The following is a 6403-nucleotide window of genomic DNA, read 5'->3' on the forward strand; positions in this document are numbered from 1 at the left end:
CACACAGTACATACTGGCAATTTTAGAGAGAAGGTCAGAGACAGGTATGAGTCTGAGCACAAAGGAATATTTCTTGGTCAAAAAAAAAAAAAATCCAGATCTCAATAGCACAAATTGGGCAAGATACAATTTAATAAAAATAAATAAATGCAAGGTCCTGGGACTTCCCTGGTGTTACAGTGGCTGAGACTTCACGCTCCCAGTGCAGGAGGCCTGGGTTCAATCCCTGGTCAGGGAACTAGATCCCACACGCCGCACCTAGCAGTTTGCATGCTGCAACCAAAGCCTGATGCAGCCAAGTAAATAAATATTTTTTTAAAAAGGAATAAATGCAAGGTCCTACACTTTCATTTCAATCTCTCTCTCTCATACACACCCACCCAACCACCCACACATTTATAAGGGTGAGACAGGGAAACCAACAGAACATATTTGGGAAGAAAAACCTCTGAATTTTGGTTCGTTATACACACTACAGGAGGCCAAGGTCTCTGCAGCTGCTAAAACCCTCAGACTGCCTTCTAGAAAAGCAGTATCCATACTTGGCAAAGTAGCAACACAGCTCAGCTTCGTGGGTCAAACCACCCTGGAGAACTGCTGTGAATTCTGGATGTCAAAACTTAAGAGGGATTGACTGAAAGTAGAGGATAAGACAAGAAGCAAAAATCATGTCACGTGAGCAATGTTTGAAGGATCTGGCATTTTTAGCCATAAAAGAAAGGCTATGAAAAGCAATGTTTCATTTATCCCTTGGAATCATTGTGGAATGCCTCTTAACTGTCAGGTAATATGCAGTGTTACTATGGCAACCAAAAAGTCTCCCAGCTACTGGCAATGCCAGGGGGTTAGTGGCTCACACCCTGACCCTCACTGGATGGACCTGCCTGGCCCAAGGTCAGACTTCCTCAGGAGTGGCTTGCTGGAGAAAGAGAGGCCTGGTGTCCTTGCCATCTCTGGGCTTCACAGCTCAGAGGCCTCATGGGACCAGATAAGGAGATTGGTTGGACTCCTTCCCTCATCCCATCATTCTCATTCACTTATAGAGGTGTCTGCCCCTCAGAGTTTGGGCAGTGGGTGGAGGCAGACAGGCAAGCAGGCAACTGCAGTCAATGAAAGGCTAGGCATGGGGGCAACCCAGGGCACAATGGTTGTATGGACCTAGGAGGGCACCTGATTCAGACCTGGGGGATCAAAGAGGTTCCCAGAAGATCTGATCTGAAATGAGATCCAACATGGGGCATGGGTAGGGCAGGAAAAACAATTTTTAACCTCTAGCTAGTCTTAAATGGGGGCTTCCCTGGTGGCTCAGTGGTAAAGAATCATCTGCCTGCCGATGCAGGAGACTCAGGTTTAATCCCTGGGCTGGGAAGATCCCCTGGAGAAGGAAATGGCAACCCACTCCAGTAGTCTTGCCTGAAAAATCCCATGGGCAGAGGAGCCTGGTAGGTTACAGTCCATGGGGTTGCAAAGAGTTGGACACAACTGAGCAACGAAACAGCAACAAGTCTTAAATGGAAGAGGAGAGACCCAGGCTCATTACCATGAGCGCAAGCTGGGTGGACACCTTGGGGGAGTGGCCCTCTCTGCTCTGCTCCTTCCGCTTTTTTGATCTCTGCCCAGAGCCCGCGGGCCCAGGACAGGGCCCTTGCTCTCAACTGCTGGCTCCACCAGCCCGCCAGAGCACCCCAGGTCAGAGCAAAGAGGCTCTGCTTTTGAGGATTTTGTTTTTCTGCCCCAACCCCACCCCATCTTAAGAGAGGTTGAACTCGGAGTTTAAAAGGCCTTCCCTTACAGGAAATGAAGAGCTGTTGCCAGGACCGCCCAGCCAAAAAAAAATGAACGACATGCCTCGCTCTGCTGCTGAACTCCCAACTCTCAGCGCCTCCAGGGAAGGCAGGGAGACGGGCCATGGCCCAGGCCCTCCCATGTTTGTCCTCGGCCGGCTTCCCCCCAGAGTGTGGGAAGTCCCTGGCTGTGGGCGCACCCACATAAAATGTCCTGGCTCCCATGTCCATAAATTGTCTCCATCCAAGGGGTGGAGAGGCAGGGAGTGATCCGGAGAGGGCACGGGGCTCCAGATCAGCCTTGCAACCCACTGGCTGTGTGACTCTGGGTAAGTCTGCCCACCTCTCTGGGCTTTGGTTTCCTTATCTATGCAATGAGATGGTTGGACTTCTGGACTTCAAAGCCTTCTTCCATGTAATTCTAATTTCTGAGGAAGGAAATGGAAAAGCTTATCAATATAACTGGAATCTCAGGGCCCAGTAGCTGAGATCTCTAATCCTCTCCTTCAATTTCTGCTCCTCTCCTTCCTAAAAGAGAGGAGAACCTGGGGAAATTAGTGTGATGTCTCTTTGAAACCATTCTGCTCTTTCCCCAGGCCTCCAGGTCAAGGTGAAGACCGATGAAAGCCTTAGACTGAAAAGGCTGATGTTTTCCTTGCAGATCCAGATGCCAAGTTGCGTCATTATCTCTCGCTACACTCTCGGCACCAGGAGTCCTCTTCAAAGGCCTGACATTGACTGCCCCTACGGTCCTGAAATTTAAGTAATAGGTGCCCTTGATGGGGCCTGGCAATTCTTCATCAGCCCCAGTTTTAACTTCAGGAATGACAGGATCGAATGAATTGGCAAACATGTACTGAGTAACTAGTAACTACAAATAAACATGCTAGAGGCAAGGAAGGGGCTGGCAAAGACTGTGAAACAGCCCCTACTGTGAGTGAGGGCATAGGAAACTGTGGGATTCGAGTGCTCTCTTGCTTTTACTATATCCTGATTGTCAATTGTCAATTCCCAGGTGGTATCCCCTAGACTGGGGCTGTCTAGGTGGCCACATTTTCTAGCTGGGTAGCTCAGCCAGGACAAGATTTCCTGAGAGAGGGGTTGCCAGGCCAAGAAATTTACTTCTGCAAATGGTAACAGACAGCCAGTACAGAAGCTATGAGAGCATCTGGGAGTGTGTCCCATAATCTGGGAAGAACATCCTTTGTGACAGAGTGACCCAGCATCAGAAAAAGCTAATGAGAGATGTGTAGTTGTTCATTGCTGTCTAATTACTACAACCTTGGTGGTTAAAGCAACATACATTTATTATCTCATGATTTCTATGGGTCAAGAATCTAGGCTTAGGGAATATATCATTTCCTATGATAAAGATTCTTAGGGTGCATGAATCCCCTGGAAGTGCAAAATAGTACGTGGGAGAGCATTTGTGCAATTTCTTAGAACCCAATAGTTTTCAAACGATTCTTCCAAGGGTCCAGGTGACAAATAGGAGTCTCTGGCCTCAGGCTGGATGGAGGTGGAAGGGTGGGAAAGTGTGTCCTGTGAAGCCCCTTGAAGCCTCTTTTACACCTCTTCCCTTGGGCCCCTGTCCCCAAATCATGGGAGGAGAGTGGCTTCGCGCAGCCCCATTCCCCGGGCCCTCTCCAATTCCCGGCCCATTCTACTCTCGGCTCTATTGTTCACACTGTGGTGTGGAGTTGGGTTGCCTGCAGCTCCCCCCAGAGCAGTGCTCTGACTACAGCCTGGAATCCCTGCTAAGACCCTGCCCAGTACCTTCCCCACTGGGACTGTGCTGCCCCTTGAGACTCCCCAGACAGGAGGCTGCCCCACTTCCTTCTGCTGTCACTTGCTCTTACCATTAACTGGGAACCCAGACTCCTGGCTTTGAGGACCCCCAACTCTTGGGGGTGACCCACAAGTAGATAACTGCTGTCCTGGACACCTGCGGACAGTCCTGGTTTAAGCTTGTATCTGGGAGTGATTGTTGAGAGTCAGTTTTGTTCTCAAAAGTATCCCTGTTGGTAAGACGTTTAATTGGCCCTTTGCCTAAAGGGGCTCAGACAGTAAAGAATCTGCCTGCAATGCAGGAGACTAGGATTCCATCCCTGGGTCAGGAAGATCTCCTGGAGAAGGGAATACCTACCCACTCTAGTATTCTTGCCTGGAGAATCCCCATGGACAGAGGAGCCTGGAAGGCTACAGTTCATGGGATCACAAAGAATCAGACATGATTGAAAGACTAACACACACTTTTGCTCAAAGGCAGAAGGGTCTCCAGGCTTCCAGCAGGCAGGATGGCTGGGACGGCCTTCCTGGCGCTGTGTAAAGACCCCACACCTGGGATGTTGCCATCCCTCAAGGTTCAGGTGCCCCAGCATCACCTCCCGCATCATTTATCCTCAGCGAGGAGCCTTCCCAGGCCGCTCCCTAAGATCTCTTTGAGAGCAGTGGTGAAATCTGCAGACAGGGCAGCCTTCCTCCCCTCCTCACCCTGAAAAACCCCAGTTCCTCATCTCTCATTTTTACCCTTCACCAGTTCCTCATCCTTTCTGCTTCCTACCATCCCACACCACATGCTCTCCACTTCATGTAGCTAGCTCCTTCCAGTAGTTATACATGGATGTGAGAGGTGGACCATACAGAAGGCTGAACACTGAAGAACTGATGCTTCTGAATTGTGGTGTTTGAGACACTCTTAAGAGTCCCTTGGACTGCAAAGAGATAAAACCAGTCAGTCCTAAAGGAAATCAGGCCTGAATATTCATTGGAAGGACTGATGCTGAAGCATCAGCATGCAAAGAGCCAATTCACTGGAAAAGACCCTGATGCTGAGGAAGATTGAGGGCAGGAGGAGAAGGGGATGTCAGAGGATGAGATGGTTGGATGGCATCACCCAGCTCAATGGATGTGAGTTTCAGCAAGCTCCAGGAGATGGTGAAGGACAGGGAAGCTTGGCATGCTGCAGTCCATGGGGTTGCAAAGAGTCGGACACGACTAAGGATCTGAACAACAACAAAGCTAGCACCTATATGAAGTAGGAGGTGCTCCAGGAATGACTCTTTTTGAAAAGTCATCTTTGAATGAATGAAGTGTTGGCAAAATTATGCTAAATCTGCCAACGCATCGCCCTGGGCATGGGCCCTGCAGAGCCGGGCCTCTAGGCGTGGACAACCCTGGGTAATACCCTCTCCAGAAGGTTAGCACCGAGGGTGGTGGATCCCACTGAAACCTGCCCTGGGGGATGCAGGCAGGAGGGCCGCAAGCCAGAGGGAAGGGGCCCTTCTTCTGTCCCCAGAGCCCTGGCTGACACAGGACCCTCCCCAGAGCCTGTCCTTTTCAGCCAAACCTACTTCTTCTGCTTAAAAGAAAAAGGGGAAAAACAAAACAAAACAAAAAAAACCTCTTTTGTTTTATGAAGGAGTGTCCAGTATAGAATGGGCCATCTTACACTTTGCTTCAAGGGATTTTTCCAATTTCTTTTTCACAGTATTTACTACCCGTCCGATGAGCGTTTATTAAGCTTATCCTATGTATCAGGCCTGTGCTCAACCCTGGGAGGAAGTCATGAACCAGACCGATGTCTCTGCCCTGTGGGGCTGTGTTAAGTCATGGCGCCCAAAGCTGGCCCCAGGACTACATTTAGAAAGCAGTAAGACTGTGATTTCTTGGTTCCTACACACTGGATAGCTCAGTGTTAATGAGACCTTTACATAGGTCTGTTGCAGAGAAGAAACCAATTCTGACTCCATGTTGGAACTATTTCTTCGATTTGCTTTTCATTGCTTTTGTTATTATAATCATATAGAATGGCTTGCCTCAGAGAACCCTGCCCCTTTGCCTGACTGTTAAACTAAAGTGCCTTTTTGTTCAGAACCCTGTCCACCTGTGGATGGTAGGAAAGAAGAAATTAACACATCCCCTGACTGAGGCTTGCCATTCATTTTTGGAGATGTTTGCAAGATTAACAGCCTTCTTCACCTCCCGCCATCTCTGATCTAGAAAAGAACCTGGTAAGATGCTTATCTTGAGGCTCTAGCCTGCCATCTTCTTGGTCAGCTGGCTTTCCAGATAAAGTCTCTTCCTTGCCTCAACACCTCATCTGTTGGATTCATTGGCCTGTTGGGCAATGAGCAGAGCGAGCTTGGACTCAGTAGCAGGTCCATGAAGGCAATGGAATAGTATCTACTTAATGGCAGAATTTTTGGAGGCAGGTTGAATTGTTTTCAAATCTCAGTTCTGTGTCCTCTTGGGTGAGTTATTAATATTTAATCTCCATTCCATTTTTGAAATACAGATCATGCCATCTACCCTGCAGGATTACGAGGAGAGCCCATGAGGGTGATGGCTGTGAAACAAAGCACAGGACCTGATGCGTGGGGACATCCCGGAAACAGAGCCAGGGGCCATCCCTGAGAACTGAGGTTCACTCGCCTGGTGAGAGGATGACTCTGGCCAGGCCACGTTGCTCTGAGGTCCACGATGGTGGTTGCTAAACTTGGCTGTGTTTAACAATCACCATGGGAGCATTTTAAACTACAGATTCCAAGCCCCACTTCAAACCTGCTGTTGTTGTTATTTAGTAACTCAGTCATGTCCGACTCTTGCAACCCCATGGA

The 6403-nt window shown here is 49.0% G+C and overlaps 1 long non-coding RNA gene across 1 annotated transcript; it reads left to right on the top strand.

Moving 5' to 3' along the window:
- Positions 1-2032: 2032 nt before the first annotated feature.
- On the top strand, positions 2033-3079 carry LOC138427156 (uncharacterized). Its single transcript, XR_011251925.1, has 2 exons — positions 2033-2113; positions 2381-3079. It is a non-coding gene; the product is annotated as an uncharacterized lncRNA (long non-coding RNA).
- The last annotated feature ends 3324 nt before the right edge of the window (positions 3080-6403 follow it).

Source organism: Ovis canadensis, chromosome 21 (genome assembly GCF_042477335.2).
Source record: "Ovis canadensis isolate MfBH-ARS-UI-01 breed Bighorn chromosome 21, ARS-UI_OviCan_v2, whole genome shotgun sequence".
NCBI classification, from domain to species: Eukaryota; Metazoa; Chordata; class Mammalia; order Artiodactyla; family Bovidae; genus Ovis; species Ovis canadensis.